General features: G+C 33.8%; 1 protein-coding gene across 1 annotated transcript in view; it reads left to right on the forward strand.

Moving 5' to 3' along the window:
- LOC145688340 (ubiquitin domain-containing protein 2) overlaps positions 1-17,745 on the forward strand; it is an 87,854-nt gene extending 70,109 nt beyond the window's left edge. The window contains exon 6 of the mRNA XM_081762468.1: positions 8,890-17,745. The gene's annotated coding sequence lies outside the window, so the exon portion shown is untranslated. The remainder of the gene's footprint in view (positions 1-8,889) is intronic.
- Positions 17,746-24,777: the final 7,032 nt, after the last annotated feature.

The following is a 24,777-nucleotide window of genomic DNA, read 5'->3' on the forward strand; positions in this document are numbered from 1 at the left end:
TTTCGGGTCGCGTGAGAAGTCTCGTAGCAAACATAGAACAATTTCTCCAATTTTCCCCCCAGTCAGTGAGAGTTCGGGCGGTTCTGAGTCTTCGGATTTCGAGCTCGAACCAATGACCTCACCTTTCAGCTCTGCTGATCGAGGATCAATGAAACCGAAGCAGTCTTCTCTTATTTCACCCATGTGTTCGTACCTTAGAATCAGAGACAGCTGAGATGTGTGCGAAACGACCGTAGTCTCATCAAACATAATAGAATAAAACTGATCCTCTCGCACTCGATTGACAATTTTGCAGACGTGAATTCTCATCCCCAACCCTCAATGAGGGCATTTTGTTTTATTGGCAAAAATGATCCTTTTCGATGCTTTCTTCCAGTGATTCTTTAAGAGATCGTCACTACAAGCCATTCTAAATTTGAGCAATTCTCGAAAATTGCCCTCGTTGAACTTAGTTTCTGCACTGTCACCATCTGAGGTCCAATTATAAACACACGCACCGTCCCTGTGCAATTGCGCCGATCCTGGGGGGCCGGGCTCCCCAAATGTCATGTGGGCCTCCCTATTGTAGTTATGAATATACAATATTTGATATAATTTGAATGCAATTTGTCTTAAAATCCTCATATATATACATTCTGTATCCGAATGGCCTCCCAAATTTAGGTAGAAATCGGCGCCCTTGTCCGTGTGGACTTGAAAAGCAATGCCTTGCCTTCCAAGGAATATCACATTTCCCAACATTAATTTCAGTTTGTCGCGATTTTGGATGACTTGTCTTCTTGACGAGTTGATTTGATTCTCGACTGATTTCACTGGTCCCCAGTAGTTTTTCAGAAACGCTTTTCCGACCTCAAGAGCGTTAATGTGATATTGTGCCTTGTTGTGAGTTTCTAAAATACCGTAGAAAATAGCGAATTTATTCAAAGTTTTAATCTCAAGAGTTTGGAGAGGCACGTTTCTTCGATAGCCCCCCCCCCCCTTTTCAAAACCCGTTGCAAAAAGTGAGCAATATTTACAAAAAAAAAAAAAAATCTCTCTCCTTATGGAAAAGAACCAGCCATGGATATTTTTCCAGATGTTCTGGCCTCAAGTAACATCGTCCTTCTTCCTGAGATTTATCTGATATTATGACTCGAATTATCGTTAGCGTAAAGGCGACATGCTAAACGGAGACTAGTTTTAAATAGAATTTAAAGAATTAACCCTCTTTTGAAATAATGCAAGAATGATCCCAAAATTTCGTTCGTGTGGCGGTAAGCTACGAGCGGCAGTGTGTGTAATTTTAATATTTTAGAGGGCTCTTGGGGGGGGGGCGATCGCCCCCCTCGCCCCCTCCTTTAATCCGCCCATGATAATAAGGAGGGAGCAAGGTAATAACCAATGACTTTTAAAAAAAGCACTTGGTATATTTTTTTTCCAGAAGAGGCAATGTAATGTAAATTCAACTCATCAATGTATATTAAAAACTTTTAAAATTAAAAATAAAAGAAACAAACAGGCTGAGGTTCCGTAAACGCACTTTCAAAGAAGTGAAATCTAAAATGAAAGTGAAAATGTCAAAAACCTCAAAAACAAAATAAGAAACTGATACAGGTGAAAAGCCAAAAACAGGATATATAAACTAAACAAATGGTAAACAAAGGGGAGTTATTTGGTCAGTCATTTGATAGTAGGTCCGTCAGTCAGAACAACATAGTCGACTACTAGAATTGTAACCTTGGCAGTACGGACCTCAGCCTATACCAACAAACTTTCCTGTAAGTACTTCATTAATTATGCTTAGAAGCAGCACATAAGAAGTTCGTGCATGAAGGTCTTTCTCCATGACAGACGTGAATTGTTAAAATTTATAATTTCTATATTTATTATTTTGCAACCTTCTTCTCTATGTAACTTGTTCAGTAACAATCAAGATGCATCTGAAGTAGTATTGTCTTTCTACCGAGGATAATAAGTAATATCCTATAATCATTGATTCAATTAGCAACAAATCTCTGTATTTTAAAATTACTAAACACAGCAAACAGTTTTATCATGTGTTTTCAGTTCCAGTAAGATGTAATGCAGCGGTTCTTAAACTTCTTGATTTCGAGTATCCCTTTGAATGATGTGCATTTTGCCGAAAACTTAACCATTTCGTGAATAGACGGTAAGAAAATATTTCCAAGTATGTAATCTGTTTGTTTTTCACTATAGAAATTAATGCCAACTCAAGTTGAGTACCTACATTACATGGATTACATTCCACTTTTAACCAGCTTCATTAATAACAAAAAAAAGTTATAACAATTATATTACACATGATTATTGCACTCGTATTTTTTTATAATGAAGTTAAATGAAGTTTAACTCCATCCGTTACTGTGCACGATAACTCTTGAACAGCTCCGATTTTTTTTTTCGTAGATAACTAGAACAATTATCTCGGCGCGTTCGTTAATGTAATCAATCCGTTAACATCTTAACAGGTAACGGCAACCTTAACGGTGATTATCCCTTCTAGGTAAGGCGATTTCTGAATTTTTTAATACATAGCTAGAGCAATTATTTCGCCCGAATTCGTTAATGGAGGCAATCCGTTAATGTCTTAACGGATAACGGTCGCTATCTATATCCCATACATATAGCTTAAGCCTTTTTTCAATTGATTGTTAGAACAGTTGTTTCGACCGAGAGCTTTAGTGGAGTCATCCGTTAAAGTACTAACTGCTAACGTCGACTTTAACGTGGTTATCTATGTCGCATGCATGTAAGCAGTATTTTTTTTTTTTCAGCAGGTAGTTAGAGCGATAATTCTGGTCGAGTTCATTAATAGAGTGAGTCCGCTGTGAGTTTCGAATGATCTTCTTCACTGACTTTAGCAGAGTTCATTGATATAATAAATTGAGTAATAAGTTGGTATTGCAATTCTTTGGACAGTTTAATGTTTTCTAGTGTATTAAACCTCGAAGATTATCGTTGCTCCCTAGTGTAATGGTCTTTGGTGCACAAAGTCCCGAGCTCGATCCAATGGGATGGCATCGAACGCACTGCAGTGATTAAGATCCCACTTTAAACTGTAGGTTTCATATCTATCTATCTATCTATATATATATATATATATATATATATATATATATAGATAGATAGATAGATAGATAGATAGATAGATATAGACTGTCCAATAATTCGTGTGTAAACTTTAATTTCATAGTACTCAGAACTGGTAAAAGATAGAACTGTGAAATTTGCAGGCAATTTAGAGGAAGGTCAGAAGATTTGTTTGATAGCAAAATGAGATCGCGGGTATTATTGTTTGCGGAGTTACAGGGTCAAAGATCAAAATGCAATTTTTTCCTTATGGGATTTCAATGTTAAATAGTAGTCTCACATGCAATTTTTTTGAATATCCATCTCCGGTAGCAAAAATTGGTATATCGACATAAATTCTGATCCGAAACAATGTGATAACGAGAAATTTGGGCAATCGTGACCCGGTGACCTCTAGCAGGTCATCTGTGACCTTTGAAGAAAAAGCTCCCTTTTCAACAGCTTATTGTACACAACTAATTCAGTTGAAGATAATGTTAAAAACACATATGCACAAAGGATCTACTGAACATCTTTTTTAGCAAAACGAAGAGGTCAGCAATATCATCAGAGGTCAAAGGTCACGTAGTTAAAATGTCGTATTGGATGTGTTAACAAATAAGAAACTGTGACATTGGAAATAATGCTTTGAAGTGCCATAGAACACATGCATAAAGATCCTTCCAACGAGTGTGTATGGACATAGGGAAAAGGTCATCATAAGAGGTCAAAGGTCACGCAGTTAAAATTGCGTTTGAAAAATGATTTGAGCTACCATGGAACACATGCATAAAGGTCACAAGCATGTCCTTCGAATTGGTGTATATAAGCATAGGAAAAAGGTCAACAATGTCATAAAAGGTCACGCAGTTAAAATTTCATGTTTGAAGTGTTAACAAGTATGAAACTGCGATGTTGGAAATAAGGATTTGAGTTTTCACTGGACACATGCAGAAAGGATCTTCGAATTGGTGTGTGTGTGAGGTCAACAATATCGTAAAAGGTCACGCAGGTAAAATTTCATGTTTGATGTGTTAGCAAGTATGAAACTGAGACGTTTGAAAAATGCATTGAACTACTACAGAAAACATGCATAAAGGTCCTTCGAATTGGTGTGTATGGGCATAGCAAAAAGGTCAACAATGTCATAAAAGGTCAAAGGTCTCGCAGTTAAAATTTCATGTTTGATGTGTTAGCAAGTATAAAACTGTGATGTTTTAAATACGGATTTGAGCTTCCATGGAACATATGCAGAAAGGTCCTTCCAAGGGGTGTACATGACCATAATGAAAAGGTCAATACTGCCATAAGGTGAGGAAGCCTAATTTTGTAATTCAGATGCTGCAGGCAATGGTAAATATGTTTCTGTGATGTTTAAAATAATGAATTGAACATAGTATGAGTCCCACATTTTGTTAATTATTTAGCCTTGCAAAACTGCATTCGAAATTTTTTTTTTCTTATTGAAACATATTAATAGCTATTTATTGCACAGAAATATTTGAAATATTGTCTTACCTCTACAACAAACACTGACGTCCTTGTAGACTGTAAATCTTTTTAGTACTTTGCAATTTATTCCACGTGATCTCCGTGATGTGCTAAACTTAAGTTCACTCTGTGTATAAGTGTCTTTGTGAAGATTTTTTCAAGAGTGTCTGGAGTTATTTGTTCAACGGCACGCTGTATCGATCGTCGAAGTTCAAGTGTTACTGAAGGAGTTTTATAAACTTGTTGCTTAAGAAAGCCCCATAGAAAGAAGTCGCATGGGGTTAGATCAGGACTTCCAGCTGGTCACTCAACATCAGAAACTATACTTATTAAACGGTTTCCAAACCTTCCTCTTAAAATTTGCAATATTGCCCTAGTACGATGTGCTGGAGCACCATCCTGTTGAAACCACATATCATTGTGTGGATCAAGATTTAAGGGATCAAGTTCATGCAAAAGAAATTCTCGCAATATATTTTGGTATGTAAGTTTATTAACGTTTCCTTCGAAGAAAAACGGCCCTATTACACCAGTTGCTGTTAGTCCCATCCACACCATAATACCCCTTTGATCTGCACAGCGTTCAATTCTTTCCGCCGGTGGACTGGGTCCCAAGAACCGTTCATGTGACGAAGACACTCTTCCATTTTTTTTTAAGCTTCATCTGACATAAGATGAAATAAAAATATGGGATTTTCATTTAATTTGTCTATCAACCAGTTACAAAATAAAATTCTGGCACCGAAATAATCATCATATAATTTATTTGCAATCTTCATACTGTACGCCTCAACCTCAAGCACACGCAATATCCTACTCAGCAAACTTCTTTCAACGTTGGGTGCAACACTCCAGCAACGGGTTGATTTTCTTGGTGAACTAAGCACAGAACGAACCACTTTGCGTTTAGTATCCTCGGTAGAGATCCTTACAGGTGGCCCTGCCTTTCGTTGTCGCTGAGAAAGATGTTCCTTTCTAAAAACAGTTATTCCGAAACTGTTTGCAAAGATGAAGAATTTGGGTATTGCTTATTTTCACACCCCACCGTGCAAACGCCTTTCTCCGCGTGTTTGTAACCTACTTCCTACTAAGAACTGTGTGCAAATCGGCACGTTGTTCCTTTGTTAGAATATCCACTGTGACTTACACAATTACACACACACACACACACACACACACACACACTTCCAAACACGTAGGCCTATGAGTATAGGGAAAATAAGAAATACAACAGCTTTTATTTTCGTACACACTCACAAGACACACAATATTCCCAAACACTCAAGATTCACAAACTCATTTAATTTTAAGCTCAGCTAAACACTTCACTGCCTCACTGTCTCTGTCCAACCAGATTATCATTCTAGCAACACCAAACCACCCTTGTGAACGAAACAGACTGATTATTTGACGTGAGTTTAAAACATAACAGATCGTGTTTATGCTTCAGTCACAAAAGGGTATAAATAAACGATAAGAGTGCGTCTCTTCCAACATATGGGGAAGCAATTTATTTCCAGTGGAATTATTTTTATTTTCTCAATTTCCTAGGTAAGCATCAAGGAAATATTAAGGCTGCCCTATTTATTTTTCATGAGAATACGGGACATCTTTGTTCTCCCCTCAAACTTCACAGCACAATGCATTGCTTGGAAACAGTTTATTTTCAATGCATTATCCTTTTTGATATGGACACAAAGAAATAACGAACAATCTGTAATACACTCTGTTCTCAGGATTTTTATTTTTTTATTTTTGGAGAACTCCTGAGTGATTTGCATCTACATGTGATATTTTCATTGGAAAATGCTACCCAAATATCTTTTTTTAGAATCTAGACAAAAGAAAATCCTGTACCCACTATGCCCTAGAATGTCCTGCACACAATAGTGCGCATTCTATAATGACTTCCTAAAATTAAGTATTCTTGTTATTTAAAAGAAAAGATTTCCGAGAGCCCAAAAAAATATTCTTAATTTTATATACCATACCAACTAAATTAGTTCTCAAACATTGCCGTCTCATACTTGCCAATATACGAACTATAAACTTCTTATCTCGTGAGTTTTGACTTTTTATGACACTTTTGACCATTAATTATGCATGTATTCTATGGCAGATCAAATCAATTTTCAAACGTCACACTTTCATATTTGCTAATACAAACTATCATGTTTTAACTGCGTGACCTTTACCTTTTACGATATTGTTGACCTCGAAGATCCTTTCTGCATATGTCCAGTGGAAACTCAAATCCTTATTTCCAACATCGCAGTTTCTTACTTGTTAACACTTCAAACATGAAATTTTAACTGCGTGACCTTTGACCTTTTATGACATTGTTGACCTTTTTCCTATGCCCATATACACCAATTCGAAGGACCTTTATGCATGTGTTCCATGGTAGCTCAAATCATTTTTCAAACGCCACAGTTTCATAGTTGCTAACACATCAAACATGAAATTTTAACTGCGTGACCTTTGACCTCTTATGATGACCTTTTCCCTATGCCCATACACACTCGTTGGAAGGATCTTTGTGCATGTGTTCTATGGCACTTCAAAGCATTATTTCCAATGTCACAGTTTCTTATTTGTTAACGCATCAAATATGACATTTTAACTACGTGACCTTTGACCTCTGATGATATTGCTGACCTCTTCGTTTTGCTAAAAAGGATGTTCAGTAGATCCTTTGTGCATATGTGTTTTTAACATTATCTTCAACTGAATTAGTTGTGTACAATAAGCTGTTGAAAAGGGAGCTTTTTCTTCAAAGGTCACAGATGACCTGCTAGAGGTCACCGGGTCACGATTGCTTAAATTTCTCGTTATCACATTGTTTCGGATCAGAATTTATGTCGATATACCAATTTTTGCTACCGGAGATGGATATTCAAAAAAATTGCATGTGAGACTACTATTTTTAACATTGAAATCCCATAAGGAAAAAATTGCATTTTGACCTTTGACCCTGTAACTCCGCAAACAATAATACCCGCGATCTCATTTTGCTATCAAACAAATCTTCTGACCTTCCTCTAAATTGCCTGCAAATTTCACAGTTCTATCTTTTACCAGTTCTGAGTACTATGAAATTCAAGTTTATACACGAATTATGGGACAGTCTGTGTGTATATATATATATATATATATATATATATATATATATATATATATATATATATATAATATTCTTGCTGATGATGAACATGTATACACATCCATCAATCTAATGTTCTTTTCCTCTGAAAGAAAGAAGTACGTACGTATCCTCTCAAGAGAGATTTAAATCAAGTTGAATTAGATTATGTACACTCATGTCCAAAATGATTGTCGCATACCTACAACTGTCTTCTTGTAAGAATATAATTTGATAATGAATTTCTAGATTAATTTTAATACTGATACTATGTGTATAATAGGGAAGTGTATATTTGTGGTAAATTTCATAGAAAAAGAATTATAAATACGAAAATTAGAATGAGTAAAACAAACTGTTGCTAAATGGACAGGAAAGTTTTATTTTCGTTTTATTGTTCTTACTTACTGCTCTTTTGACATAAAATTTGTGACAGACATGTCTTTGCCGATTATACACAAACGAACATTATAAGAAATATCGGGAGAATTCGTTATCAAATTGCATTCCTACAATAACACATTTATAGACATGCGACAATAATTTTGGACATGAGTGTACGTTTATATGCATATATAACACGTATCCCTGTTGTTACACTACTAAATTACGTCTTTCTCTCGCAGTACACATTCACTGTCGTTCAGAACGCTTGTTGAAGTATTCTGTAACGGGTGCTGCTGTAGAGAAAATATAAGAAAACAAAGACCCGGTATGTTGTCAAAAGTATCAAATTTGCAGTTCTATTACATATTGTGATATGAACTCTTGCGGTATGTACCTTAGAGAATGAACTAACTATTCTAAGCTTTTAAATAATATATACGCAGGGCTTGAAAAATCTTGCCTGCAAGTACTAGACAGCCAAAAAACTACTACCCAGACCATTTTGCAGTCGCGGTGTTTATACAAATAAACAAAAAAACACTTTGCGACACAGTAGACATATTAATACATTTTTAGTTTCTTTATTGGTGGTGGTGCATTGCAATATTACATTTTTTATTTGTTTTGTGGAATAAAACACGTTTTTGATTGATCGGACTTTACTCGCCAAATGCAAGAAAGTACTCGCCACTGGTAAGCAGGCGAGTGGATTTTTCAAGAGCCATGTATATGTGTGTTATATATTTTCCAATTGTACTGATTTAATACTATATATATTTTTTTTTTTTCTTTCTTTTCAGTTGTGTGTAATGTTGTAGCAGAAAGCTTGAAATTCGAAACAATTCACTCCGTATGTCATCCAGGATGAATGTGTTATATGTGTTAGCGTAAAAATATGGAAAGTTGTGTGACATCCATATCTCACGTACACTGGTTTAAAATTAAAAATCGACTGAAGTAAAACTTAAATGGGGAAAATGAAAATAAAAACAGAAAGGCTTAATCTCTTTAAGAAATCGGACACAGATTTTTTTCGTAATGCAGAAAATTAGTACCAACAGGTTTATTTTACATAGCATGTGTTATATATATAAATGAATATACTAAACTCATAAGTAAATAATAGATATATATATATATACACATATACTAGTGTTACCTCTGTCCGGTCCGTATATATTGCAGTCATCTAGTCGTTTCTGATAAGGAAAAACGGAAACAGTTGGAAACATTTTTATTCTTTATTGTAACTTATTATTATAGTTGACACTTTTTTGTGTCAAACTGGAAGAAGAAATGTATAACAGATATATACATAGATATATGGTTGATATTATATACATGCATTTAGTTAGTTTTTTTTATACTGTTGAATGGTATTTAGGATAACATCGAAGTAGCTGGAGTTTTAGAAGTTTGTAAATATCTTTAAAAAAACACACAAAGTGGTACGTTGTTGTGTAGTTTGTAAAGAAATATGAAATTACGTTATATTACTCATCTAAATACATCAGTATTCAAAAAAGTAATTTTGTAGTGATTAAATATTTCTTTTTATAAAAGGCATGATGTGAAAAAATTGTATAAGGAGTAACATTTCTTTTACATGAAATGCTCAGATATTGCTATTTTTGTTAGTAGTACTGTTCTTGTGATTTTGTCTGTTACTATAATCTAAGTGAATGTTATAGTTTTGGCTCTTAATCTGTTAATAATACTGATATTATTGAAAATATATACTTTTTTTTTTTTCGTTGGCCTTTTTGAGATTTCGATAGTGTTGTGATATTACACGAAGGAAGATGCGTCTCAATATTTGGATGATAACATTTCTTTAAATACGGAGAAAAAATGTGATACAATAAGTACTTTTTGAAAAATAACATTTCGCACAAACGTAAATATTTCTTGATCAAAAAGGAAATTCCTCTAAGAGGATGTTTTCGATATATTTCAAGTCAGAATTTTAGGTTACCATTCTTAAGAGATGTTTACCGTGTATGTTTCTGGGTATTTGCTGTGATGTTGGTACAAGCAATATATGGTTGAGGAAGCATGTTCGTGAATTTTGCGTTTTATTTGAAGTATGTGTTCGTTTTTTGGTTCCTGCTCTTGTTCATTAGCGTACATCCGTCTGTTTTGTGTTCGGTAGTAAAGAACTTCCCAGTAAATCAAATGAAATGAAAACATAGGAAGCATTTTATTGGTTCATTTGCCAGCTATATATTTGTATATAGAGAAATAGATGTATCAATACGAATATTTTTAACTGCAAAATAAGTCTGTGTCGAATTATTAAGAGTTTTACTGCAAAACCAGAAAGTCATTGTCAAAAAAAAAAAAAAAAAAAAAAAAAGTTGTGTATCACAGTATAAGAATATGGATTAGTAAGCAAAACTGGTTACGTGAAAGAACGTTCCGAAATAGTTTGATCGTGCTGATCAAATCTTACTGATATACATTCCAAAGATTTTTTTCTTCCATGTGATGACTTACAATGAAGTCTGAAGCATCGAAATCCCGAAATATATTTGTAATGTGCTTTGTTAACTGGTGACAATAAGTATAGTAATTGATAGAGCTTTATATATATATATATATATATATATATATATATATATATATATATATATAAAATCAATTGCTAGAAATTTTACCTAAGTCTGCATTAAAAATATAAATAAACATATACAATATAATTCCAATTATCAGAATTCCAGATCGGTATCAGGAAATAGAAAGTTATATATAATAAAGGATTGAAATGCGAACATTTTGCATTCGTTCGCTTGAAATTTTGACTCAAACCAACATTAAAGTTTTTGTTGTGGAGTTCCCGAATAAATTTTATGTCTATATTTCACGAATTTCAGACATATTGGTGAAGTATTTCTCTGTTCACCAATATATTTCCTCTGGCTATATTTCTCTGTTCTCATATTCTAAGAAAATCCGAAAAAAACACTTGTACGTATATTAGGTGTAACTTTTTGTTAAACAAAAAATGATTTTAGAGAAGTTTTTATTTCACAACACAACCTGTTTTTTATTATGATTGCTTCAGTTATCCGGATTACGTCCAGAACTCTTTAATTCGGATAAGTAAAGTTTCACTGTATTGTTGATAATACATCCTTCCAGTTGATTCAGGTAGAACTTACCAGGTAATAACTAGTCGAATTTATTGTAATATTGTCCACATTCGGGTGTTTAATACGAAAAGGATGTTTTCTTATGATTAAAAATTTCTGTTGATTCTTAAAGTAAACAGTCTGAATAACTATAATTGCATGTTTCCGAATGCTGTTTCTTTAGTCGAACTGATCTTTTTTTATTATTTTTATTTTTTATGATAATTACAATAAGTAATTCTTACTTGAAATCTGCTTTTGTTTGAAGCACCTAGTTGATATTTTTAGTTAATTTAATTTCTCGATCATATCATATGACGTGATCCTTAGTTTAGTGCGCCATATGACTATTTATGAATACAATGCATTGATCACTTCTTAAAAGTAAAAAAAGCATATCCTGTTTATGATAACCTTCATTGTACGAAGAATGAAGTCACTCTCATTTTGTCATGTTCTCTATTATAATCCATTATTTTCGTGCTATGGTTTGATTTTATGATTATTAATAATAAGTCATGTTATTCAGAACCTTGATGCGTTGTAAGTTCGATTTCCATGGAGAATATTTGTGCCTCGAGTATCATATAACAAGTTTAAAATAATAAACTAATTTTGGGACATATCTTTTAGCAAAAAAGAAATATCCATAGCTTGAAAATGGCATCCTCCCTGCATATCCTAATATAGTCGAGTAGTTTTCATAATGTGCAAAATTTCAGTCTTCCTTTTGCGTAGTTTGGTTGTATATAGAAATAGCCGTAAAGCATTATACTTTTTTCCTATTCATAGTGACTCGTTTTTATTTAAGCATTATACGACGTTTGCTTCATTGTGTATACCCAGTGTTGTTCAGCTTGTTTCTTCCTTTAGCCATTCACTTTTATATTTTAATCTAGAATTGTAGCTGTTAGTAACGTCACATTTAGTTTCCAAAATACGAACGAAACTTTTGTGATCCCTCATCTTATCTTATCTTCCTTTCTTGCATTTATTTTAAATTCGTGTTTAACGAACTTCCCTGCTCTGTCTGCTTTTTCTATTCAAGTGTAGTGTAGTGTTAGAATTGTTTACTCAAATGTCGTTTTTAATTCAGTAATTTTGCTTAGAGCGAAAGCGAATACTGTTTTGATTCTTTTGTATATTGTATTGTTGCGTGGATACTTCTTCACATTCGCTTCATTTCCTACATCTTTTTTCTCTCGTCTATTTGTATATTTTCACGAACATGCACCTGACCAAAAGTTACTTAGGAAAACATGATAAACATATCCAAGGATCAAGAACAGCGATATATATTAATGTTGAAAGCATCCTTGATGGCAAGTGCGGTACATGGTCACATTTTCTTAAAAGTACATAGAAAGTTTTTCACTATATTATTATACTTGTCTATCAGTGATGCAGATATAATACTGTTTTATTTCCCGGTTTCTTTAAGGATTTTATAACTATTATTATTACATATAGATTGTGTATACTCGCCATCCTATGAAAACTTACGAAAGATGTCCCGTTTGAGAGAGGACTAGACAGTACTGACACTATATTTTAGAAGAGTAAGTTTCATTAAGGTCTGTGATTTACTTGAATAAATTTGCAGTGGCCATTTGTGTGTGTCTTAACTAATTGTACTTTGTAAATATTTCATATATTCTATTGATTGTTTAATTATTTTATTATAAACTGACAATGGCAAAGGTTCGAAAATGTCCACACACACACACAAAGTGAGATCAACCAAATTGTATGTAAGATGTTTTTGTACTCTTAATTTAGCTTTCAAATTGCAGGTATTAATTTTTGAATTGTTTATTGTTCTGCTATTTCTGACTCGTGGCGTACTGTTATTTCAGTCAAGATAACGAAAGTGAGATCCAAATAACATTTTGACAATGAATTGTCAATATCTTGGGTTGTGTTTCTTTGGTTGTGTATGTGGATCTCCAATAAGATAAGTGATATTGTTTTTTATCTGCTTCGACTAGGCCTTGTTGGTTGCACCTTTTCCGTATTTTCATTTAAATAAGAAGCTTTTTATTTTTTTAATCGAATGTTTGTTATGCACATTTGAGTGGCAAGATCTATGTAAAATAAAACCAAAATGCTTGATGCAAATTATGATTTAAGAATGTATGCCGCCATCGTTTGTGCCCATGATTTCAAATGAAAAAGCATTTTGTTTTCGTGTTCGTATGCAGAATATGCATCACTTTGTTAGACAAGAAAATCGCTGAAGTTTCATTCTTGCTTGTGACAGTGTCTATTTTCATAATTCAAGAAAGCGGATTTGAGCATCGTATCTTACGTTGATTGTAATTAGGTTAATTTCAATGTGGAAGGGAAAAAAAATAGACCGTTCCCAATTGAACTTTCGAATTTCGTGTATTTCGTGTACTTTTTCTGTGGAAGGAGAAAGTGATAAAACATATGTAACAGAGCAATAAAAGCAACTAAGTGTGGCATTTTAGAGGAAGATATCAAATCTTCATCTTCTTTCACATGCTATGCGGTCTAAATTGTGACCACTGTTGTAAACGATAGTTTATTAACATAATTTTGATCACAATAAAAGGTAATACACAACATGACGAAGAGAGCACATATTTCTGTAATTTGAAAACTTCTTTTAAAATCCAATTCTTCTTATCTTTCATCCTAAATTTAAAAAAAAAAAAAAAAAGTTCGATTTTATCCTGACACTTTCTTCGCTTATACGAAGAGTTGTAGTTCAACTCGAAGTACAGGAAATCCGAAAGTTTAATTAAAAGTAATGAGTACAAAGATTTTTGTCGTTTAAGAAAAGATTCAGTTCAAAGTTATTTACTGTATCTCGAAGTTAGGTACTATATATAACCAGATTAATTTGAAAATGAGACAAAACAAGTGTCCAAAGGAATTCTATACAGAAGAAGCCAGATAAATGATCAGGATTCGTGCCGTGCACTGAATTTTCTATTTGCGTAAAGGAAGAGAAAGATTGACGCTTAGAAATCGACTGAGAATTATGGGGTGATACCTGAAATGAAACTCTTGTCGCATTTCTTTACTCTGGATTCAGCTTGTGAGGAGATATTTCTTTAAACTTTTGTCTTTTCTAAAGACCTTAGAACTAGATAAACTCCGAAACTTATTTGTGTCATTTTTATTTAGGGAAAATGACAACTAATGTTAGAAATCTTAGGAGAAAGTGATAACTCTCTATTGACGAACGCTTTCGCCAAATTAATCTATACTATGTAATGTTGTATACAATAATTTACAAAATAATAATAAGCATCAAAAATTTCTATAGAAATATAAAGTAATATATTTCCAAATAACATAAGTAATACCTAGGCAATATTGAGGAACTAGTGGCGAATTATGTAAATACTCGTAGGGAGATTTAAACATGAGTTTTGATCCTGAAAACTTTAGTTCCAGTGTTATTACTATTTTTAGCTAGCTTGAAAAGTTCATACATTGCTCTGTAAGTTGATAGATATTACGTTTTGTTTTATTTAATTACAATATATATTATTTTTTGTTTAGAAAGAACGGTATGTTGTCTTTCAACTAAAGAAAAAATACTGCACGCAGTTTGAAAACTTGTGAGCAATATTAGACCACCTACATAATTCAGGAAGAGAGGGTAAACTCGTTCTATTTACCGAAAACTGTAAATGTCAGATTACTTGATGCATATGATTAATACATTAAGACACTTCTAATCAAAATCAAGGTAAGCAGAGATGAAAGTAACCATTCCATTGTATTTTGTATAATTTGTGGGTTCAGTCGCTCCATGAATAAATAAGGTGTTATTGACTAGAAATTATATTGGGAATAATATTTGTTCTCGAGATAGATACATACAATCCTTGTAGCTAAAATAACATAATTTTTAAAAATAGTATCGGATACAAAAAGAAAATTAATAATAATAATTTTATATCAATAATCTGTTAAATTTAAATTAGTTTATTATTATTATTATTTTGAACTACGTATTCAAAAGTTAAGGTTACTGTTTTATATGTAAGTGTATAGAAGTGTTGTATCCAGAGTGATTCTCTTTGTCCCACACTGTCTTCGTAGTATCCAAAGAACATGTTCTTGCATTCATTGTAATACAGTGAAACCTATCTTAACGAAATAGTACAGTACCTCGTTTTGTCTTTTTGTATAGGTTTCTGCTGGTTAAAATATGTTTTTAAAAATCCATGGAACTATAAAATGGTTACGTTGAATGTTTTTTTTTTTTTTTTCTGCTGAATACTGGGTCCATTAAATGCTGGTTTCAATGTGCTAATAATACTTGATTTTTCTAAAAGGTAACCAATATAGTTATTAGTATTGAATTTCTTAACTTATTGTTTGCTTTTCCTTGTAATTTTCAAAGTTTATTGCGCTTAAATATATGTAATTTTTGATGTGAAATAATCTTCAAACACTCAAAAGTTCTGTGAAAATGTAGTTACCATATTAGTGACTTGAAATTGTAGAGTTCATCTGTGTAGTCATTCTTAATGCCATCATACATAATATCAGTTGGCTGTGCAATAGAAGTAAAAATTATTTATGAAACTTTACTACCCTCTAAAACTCAAAATATGCTTCTATCTTAGTTCTAATTTAATCGAAAACTTCCAATTTTTTTGTCTACACCTTTCAATATTTTCTTTGTTAAATTTGTGATTAGCTGAATATGAAATATTCACTTATTTAGTTTGAATGTTCTGTTACAGAATAGTGGGCTAATAGAACCCTACTAGCTACTAATAGAAGTAAATTGAAAATATGTGGTACCGTATGGAAAACAAGGTCTGTCGATACACACAATGATTTCTTCAACTGTATGATCCTTTAAAAAAAGAAGTCCCTTATCTGCTGACAATGTCTGTTTGTATAAAGCGTTACCACATTAATTCATAGTTTTCGTGAACAGATTATCACAATTGTTCTTGCAAAGGGTAGTGTAAAGAGTATTAGTTTTGTATGATCAGTTGTTCATACTTGAATTAGGTTTTACTCTCGTGTAATTAATAATATTACAGTAGGTAATAAATATACGGTAAAAATATGCAGTAAAAAACCCACTACATCAAAAATAATCTTAGATAATAAAAGGAAATTATTTTCTAGATGCTTAAAAAACTACAGACAATGCCTTTTTCTTCTGTCCTAATCCATGGTGTATTACATTATGTTGTCATTGACCTTGTGCACAAAGATCTGATTTATTGTTACCCTTGAAAATTTCAAGTTGAGACATTGATGGAGTTTGAGATCATAACCACGTAGGTCTTTATCATGTAATACCATATCAAGGAATGATAATTACAAATGTAAACCCCGAACCTTTATAAATTTCAAGCCAACAGGTTTGAAAACCAGAGATTAAATTAAATCTTTGCAAGTTTTATTCAGTTCTCGAGTTTTTGCTTTTATTAATAATATATACTTGTTCTGGTCGTTTAACTATTCCCACTATAATTTATCTACAACCAATAATAAGAAAACAAAAATAGTGTTTATACTCAAAATGGCGCGTTAGAGTAATTAACTTTTTACAGATTTAAATTAACTTTCGGTTTGCAATGATGAAGTTGTCACAGTCGTTCATTAGTCTATACCCTATATACAATGTCTTCCTCTAATAGAAACCAAAAAGTGAAAGTAGGTGAAATCTGAAGATGATATGGATTTGTTTTAAAATCAAACTTAAAAGAGTAAGAAGATATTAAAGAAAATAATTTTACGTACCTCTATGTAGTTTTGTTAATTTGAATCCTGCGTCCGTGAGCTTCTTCAGAGGATTTCACCTTTTGAAACTTACATCGAGTTTAGATGGTTATATATATAATTTTGAGAAGCTGTTTTCAATGGAATATCTATCAGAAAGACTAAACAAGCAACATGTTAATTCTTACTCGATTTAAGTTTCAGTGTGAAATCCTCGAGGTGTTTACAGAAGTGAGTGAAATATTAGGATCCAACTAAATAAAACTACGTAAAATTATTTTCTTTGTTTATACAATTTGCGTATAAAATACTAAAACTTTAACGTACAATAAGAATTCTTATGTTTTTACTTCGGTACCATATCAATAGAATTTCTAACTATATTGCACTACATTCATATATTAAATAGTGCAAAATTACCAAGTACTTAAAGACTTCGAAAAACACATTTGCATAATATAAACTTATTGTAAGATAATATATGTACTGTGAAAGTAACTTTTGTATGTACTTAACAGAAAAAAAAAATCTTTCTTCTTTGATGTATACAATATACTATAATCTGTGTGTTTTTATCAATTCAAATTTAAAAACAAAAACACTTATTCATTGCAACTATTTAGCCTCAGTTAGGTTGTGAGGATGTAGAATATGGTCTATAGATAAATATAAAATTTAAAAAAGAGGAAAAACAAAGGTAGGTTCATGTGAATAGTTCAAACTAGTGTTCGGGATTGTGCGTCACTGTACGAAAAAATAATTACAATATGGTGCTCAATAAAAGGACTTTTCAGTAAACGTCAGGTTTATTTTTATTTGATGTTTACTCGGTTCGTTACAGGTCTTATTGTGGAATTTGGAGGCCGCACCAGGATTTTGGAGAAGTGGGGAAGTACACAAAGCTAAAGAGTAATTCTACTTTCGTGTAAATCCTGATGGATCACATATATTTTTATCGCTTGTCGCAAAAACTGAACAAAAGAAAATTTGAAGAAATTAAGTATTTCATATCGCTGTATAGAATACGCCTACAAATTCATAGTTGTGGTGCTAGAAACTTCTTATTCTCATACTTTTTTTTTATATACAGCTTTTCTCTTTTGACATTCTTCTTTCATTGGCAGAGAAGGCATATTCATTTTGGTAAAAGATGACAAGTGTTGATTTGTGGAAGTACTGGAGTTAATTCGCATCCATGCAGTTATATCGTGAATAGCTGAAAGGTTGATCGTCATGTACTAATATTGCTCTTTGTTTATTTTTACAGATTTGACAACACATAGAAGACAAAAACTTGCATTTCCGCCAATTTTTTTTTATTATTATTATTTGTTATTTATTATTACCTATAACAGGGGTTTCCCCCCAATTACAATAGGTGTACAAAATATGTTTCAAAATATTATTACAAGAAAAAAAAAACAGAAGAGAAAAAGAAGATGTCATATATAAGTACCTATTACAGTATTAACTACAATAATCAAAAAGAATATTGCAAGATGCACAACTATACAAACATTTTTTCTACAATACATAATGCTTTTACAATTTATAATTACAAATAAGTTACTATCAATTTCATTTCCACATTACTTCTATAACTGAAACTTCTATAACTATAACTGAAATTTTGTTGTTTTACTTCAGGAAAGGGAAGAACATGCGACCAGCCTATAAAAAGTTGAATAAAGTTTACAACAATGCTCTGCATGAATGTACCAACGCTGGTTCTCGAAACTCCCTGCTGGTGATTTTGATCTCAACGACGCCCCTCGGTCAGCAAGGCCAACCGAAGTTGAAGACGACCAAATAAGACATTAAGTCGAAATATCGTTACCCGGCACGAAAGATTGCAGAAACATTGAACATCCATCACTCAGCTGTTCGCGATCATCTAAAGAAACTGGGATACATAAACAAGCATAATGTGTGGGTTGCTCATGAGCTCAAAGAAGTTAATTTGATTGAACGGATAACATGTGAATTCTCATTAAACGTGTAGAAAACGATCCTTTTTTGAAGCGATTTATAACTGGTAATGAGAAGTAGATCGTGTACAACAATGTGGTGACCAAACGTTGTCGTTCCGAAGGTGTGATCCACTTCAAACGACATCGAAAGCAGACATTCATTAGAGAAAGGTTATGTTGTAAGTGTGGTGAGATTTTAAAAGGGTCGTGTTTTTTAAACTGCCTAGGAACCAAACAATCAGTTCTGAAGTGTACTGTTGGTAATTGAACAGTTTGAACGAAACCATCATCCCAGAAACGGCCGAAACTCGTGGATCATAAAGGGGTCATGTTTCATCACGAAAATGCGAAACCACACACAAGTTTAGTCACCCACCAAAAAGGTTTGGAGTTTGGATGGGATGTGCTGCCACGCCCACCATATTCGCCCGGCCTTGAACTGTCAGACTTCCACTTGTTTTACTTCCTTCAACAGTCCTTGCGTAGTATAATGTTTAATTCCGATGAGGTTGTAAATTAGCACCTTCATTTTTTTCGCGGATAAAGATAGGTCCTTTTATGAATACGGAACTGTACCTTGCTGAAAGATGGCGCAAGGTCATTGAGCAAGATGGGCAATATATCATTTATTCAAATGTATTTTTGTCATAAATGGATGTTGTAAAACAGACCAAATGCGTTATGACTTTTCCGACAGTTTGTTAGTGTACGTACCCCCTATTAGAAATCCCTTTGTGTGTACCGACGAGCTCAATACATGATAAATTGTATAACTAAGATAGTGAAAAGTGGAATCCAGAATTTATTTGTAAAGTCCATCATAAATGCATGTTTAGATGCACTTATATTAACATTGTATATCTTTTTAAACAAACACACAAGTATTAACTGCGACTAACCTTGGTATACGTTTATTGTTTAATAATTGCCAAAATGTTCAATGGGAGTTACAACCTTCCTTAGTGGCGTTTTCGGAAAGCATCGACCGCAAACTTCTAATAACATCTTATGAGATTGATCTTTATGGTACAGAAATGTAAAACAAAAACCTTTCAATTAGAAATAAAAATATATATACGAATACCTCGCTGATATCACTAACATACATTGTATTCTGAACTCTTCGCTAAGATCAACCCCTACCATTTTGAATTTTAGTGGATACCTTACAAGACAATGAAGAATATCAAAAATATAGAAAGCCAGATAGTAACTACAACACATTATATAACGTCATAAACTTTGCACCCAAATTTCTGGTGTAAAAGAAAATGTTTAGAAACGATTATTTGTTTTTGGATGAAAAGATACAATATATTTCAGGCGGAAAATTTTTTGTAGGCCTTGTATATATATTTGGAGAACTACATATAGTATAGCCAAACCTAAACTATCACATAACTCAGTATGATGTGCTTATTCCGTGTGCGTAAAAATACGAAAACTCGATTTACGGGCCGCCCAAAAATTTTGTGGTCCCTGATCCAAAAATTTATCAAAAGATCCAATATATTTCAGGCAAAAATTTTCTTGTAGGCCTTATATCTGGAGAATACATATAGTGTAGCAAAACGCAAGCAATCACTTAACTCAGTATGGTGTGCTTATTCCGTTCAAAAAAAGAAAGAAAAAAAAAAACGAAAAGTTGATTTAGGGAGCATTCAAAAATTTTGTGGCCCGTGATCCAAAAACTAATTATTGGCCAAAATAGCATTCTTTTGATACTTTTTTTTTTTATCATTCCCAAAATTCTTGTTTAACAGCATTTTGTAGATACTACCAGGTTTGCTTTCTACAATTTCGCCCTCAGAAACCAAAGAAATAAAGATGAAATAAAATCTTTTACTTTAACGTCCCATGCTTATGCCTCCAAAATTAAAGATACTATATATCGTTGAAGTTGAACCGCCCAATCAAATTTGGCATAGTTGCGCAGACCTTGATCCACTTACTATATGAATATGTGAAATATACTGTGCATACTTTCGATTTCGGAGTTACGGGCGGTCAAATTTTCACCTCATTTTCGAAAACCGTCATACGGAACTCATCCGACCTGGATCAAACTTGGCATTCTTGACTTAGATCTTGCTACATAAATGTGTGAAATAATTGGTGTATAGCATAGGCGGCGCCAGGATTTTGGTAATGTGGACAGGCTGGGGAGGGACAAGACATAGTAAAAAAAAAATTAACATGATACGCAATAAAAACTTTTGTGTATATATTTAGAGAAAGATTTATCAAACGAATATAAGAATTTTTAATAAAGAGTACTTATTTTTGCAATGGCATCAATTACAAGAGCTCTGAAGATGTGGTTTTTATCCACCCAAGCAAAGTTCCTTGTTTTAATTTCAATATTTTAACGGCAGATTAACATGCCAACATGTGTACATAAAATAACTCAACTAGCAATTATATCGCACTGTTCGCCGAAGACGCTCTGTCAACGCATCCTAACATTGTTGCCAGAACGCTCTGCAATATTGAGCCTTAAGATCTCAAAAAATAATCCTCAAGTTTTACTTAAAAAAAAAAAAAAAAAAAAAACCTACTAAAACACTGTATGGTAGCAAGTAACTTATGAGAGACTTGAGAAGTCTCTCAGATATATCCAAACATGCCTGTAGGAAACAATAAATATACAAAATAGAAAGGATTACTGTAGGAAATCTGAAAATCGAAGTTAATGTGGGTGCAGTTGCACCTACTGTGGCGCCGCCTGTCGTATGCAGGCTATTAGTTCCGAAGTTATGTACAAAGTCTAAATCAATTCATTTGTCATAATATAAAAACGTAATAAATACAGTCTATATAGCAATTAAAGGTCAGTCTTGGACAGAAAATAATTAAAAATCAAATGAAGATTGTTTATGACTGCGTATTTCGTGCTGATAATCTTGTTTTTAAGTTATAAACTAAAATACGAAAAAGTGAGGGTGCGCTTAGCGAAGAATCTTTTGCTGATACACTATACTGTTACAATATTGAGACTGCAAACAGTGCCAGTCTTCTATTTTTGAATAACATTATGCGTTGAGTAATAAGACTCCAAAAATGTGGGAATGCGAGTGGGACTGTATGGTGAAATCCGACATAAAATTACAAGAGTTCGTAAAAACTCAATGTAAAGATCTTGTCGATCACTTTGCATCTAAAGAAAGTTTTCACGGTGGTCGTACTGAATGTTGTAATTCATTGTATGAATGTAGCGATCATCAAACTCTGTTATTACGATCCAACATCTTTGTACTCGTTTGTTATAACTTGGTAAGCCGTTGCCTATATGTAAAACAAAAATATAAAAGGGTTCGGATTTTCCAGAAGTGGAAAATATTCATGGGATGGTTAAATAAACAGTCTTGGCCCTGAAAAATTTGCATTTTCTGATCTGTAATGATAGACTAATGTTCGGTTTGTGTCATGTATAGAGGAAAATAATAGCTGCATACTGACACCAACCGTGCCTTAACCGATACGTGTCCCTAAACTGCATAGAACAATAAAGACTGGATATAAGATACTTCAAGTGATTGAAGTTGATGAACTTCAACCACTCCGATTATATAGACATTATAGAGCAAGTGAGCTGATAGTATACGGTAATGTCGGGGATGGTGACATAGCTGCAGCACTGTGGCCAGTGCAATTACATCGAACTTTGTAAACGTTACTTGACATTAGTGTCTTCGTCTTCGACGTACCCATGAGCAATTTATATTCGTTATTCATTCAAGCTAGGAAATCAAATGTCAATGTTTCAGAATGTAAAAGAAGTAGTAGTTCAGGATCGAGGAGCCTTGAAATATTAACAGCAGAGAAATATTGTCTTGTAAACTATTTGTCCTTGCCTTGTGAACTTATTTTTTTTTAAGACCTTTAGGCAACTTTGGCTCACGCCGAATGAATGATGATGGGAGAATTAGTGGAATGATGAAAGTGGTAGGATACGAGACAGCTCCGAGAAAACACACACGCTCGATGTTTGTCCACCACAAAGTTCATATGGCACTAACCGAGATGGAACTAACTACCATACGCACCAGAGGTGAATGCTTCACGGCGAAGCTATCGTGACGACAATTCTTGTCTTGTGTGTTCTGGGCAATAACTTTGTTGTATTTTTTATCAGCATGGCGCAATTTGCTACATTTTACTTTCGTTCACATAATATGCTACAATATTTTATACGAGACGGGACATCTTTGCACGAGACGAGACGAGGGAACATGAAGTCTCGTCTCGTGGCAACACTAGTCTGCTGTAAAACTTCTAGTAAGATAATTTGCAAGTTCTTCGTTGGTTCTGACAATGCAAATCATACGATGGAATAGTTGCTTTGAGTTAACTGTTTCTATTGAGTCTTCAATAAATAAACCATTCTTTGCACTAGCAAATGACACAATTTCATTTTTCCGTGATAAACGTACGTCACTGTAAGGTTTTCCCTATATTACAACGAAAGATCTTTTGCCACGATTTACTTTTTCACTTGCTATGACACCAGTAGTTAGAAATACACGGAGTACGGTATTCATTTAGAAACAGTTGTGTAGCCAAAGCCAATCGACAAATGCTTCAACGTCTTTCATATATCTAATTTGGACTTTCTTAATTCAAGTAGCTCTGACCAAAATTAAGACACACCTGCAAATTTCTCCACTGTGTGTGTAACGTTAGGAGTCAATGGGGCGAACTGCACCCATTTTGCTAGCGTCGAATTTGCAATTCCTCTCCCATGGAGTCCATCACTTATGTTGATACCTCGTACGAGAATTTGCTCCATACTTATGTCACTCTAAAACTTATTACTACGCCCTATACAGCTATACTGAAATATCATTGCTTGGTGAAAGTATCGAATCCTTCAGAGGGAAATTGTGCCTTCACCTTTTTTTATTTGCTGTAGATATAGCGCCACATATTTCCCATAATTAATATGTCCAGAAGACGCAAAATATGGAAGCATTTGCTGGGCACTGTGAAGGGCGCAGATCCTGGGGAGCCAAAGGGGTCCAGACCCCTCCAAAGCTTATGTGGGCCCCCTATTGTGTTTATGAGTGTACAATATTTGGCATAATTTGAGTGTAATTTGTCTTAAAATTTTCATTATATATATATATATATATATATATATATATATATATATATATATATATATATATATATATAATACCTTATGGATCTGAGTGTCCACTCCAAATTTACAGAGAAATCGGTGCCCTTGGGCACTGTATAAATGTAGGCCCCAGTCACCTGATCTCTCGGTTCTTATAGAAAAATGAAATTTTACTTCCCACGATTATGCCGGATCGGCTAAACGAGACGGTGATGAGAAATGAATGGAATGAAGAAAGTGGGAGGGAAACGGGAGCACCCCGAGCAAACCCACGAATACGGTGTTTGTCCACCACAAGATTCACTTGGCGCGAGCTAAGATCGAACCAAGGACTAGGGATGACCACAAAGTTGCGGCGGAACAAGTTCTGCGAGGAACCGGTTCTTGGAGATCCGGTTCCAGACTTGGATCCGATAGCCCCTAAAGACCCGTAAAGGAGGCACAAAGTTTACCTTCAAAACAATGCAAAGAGGACCACGCGCTTGTGCCCTCCCAGAAAAAAAATCTTGGTCCACCAGTGGGTGTTTAGCTAAATGAGGCAAGCGGCCGCCGCCTGGGCGTCTGCCTGTCGCTTCCACCATTTCATCTAGCACACTGTTCATAGCCTGCCAGCAGCTCGGGTTTAGCGTAGGCATGGCAACAAACTTCCGGTTCTGGCGGAACCGGTTCCAGATATGGACCTGAAAACCCGGCTTCGGAACCGGATCTGGCCATCCCTACCAAGGACCCCATGCACCA

Source organism: Thermobia domestica, chromosome 1 (assembly GCF_964235325.1).
Source record: "Thermobia domestica chromosome 1, izTheDome1.hap1.1, whole genome shotgun sequence".
NCBI lineage: Eukaryota > Metazoa > Arthropoda > Insecta > Zygentoma > Lepismatidae > Thermobia > Thermobia domestica.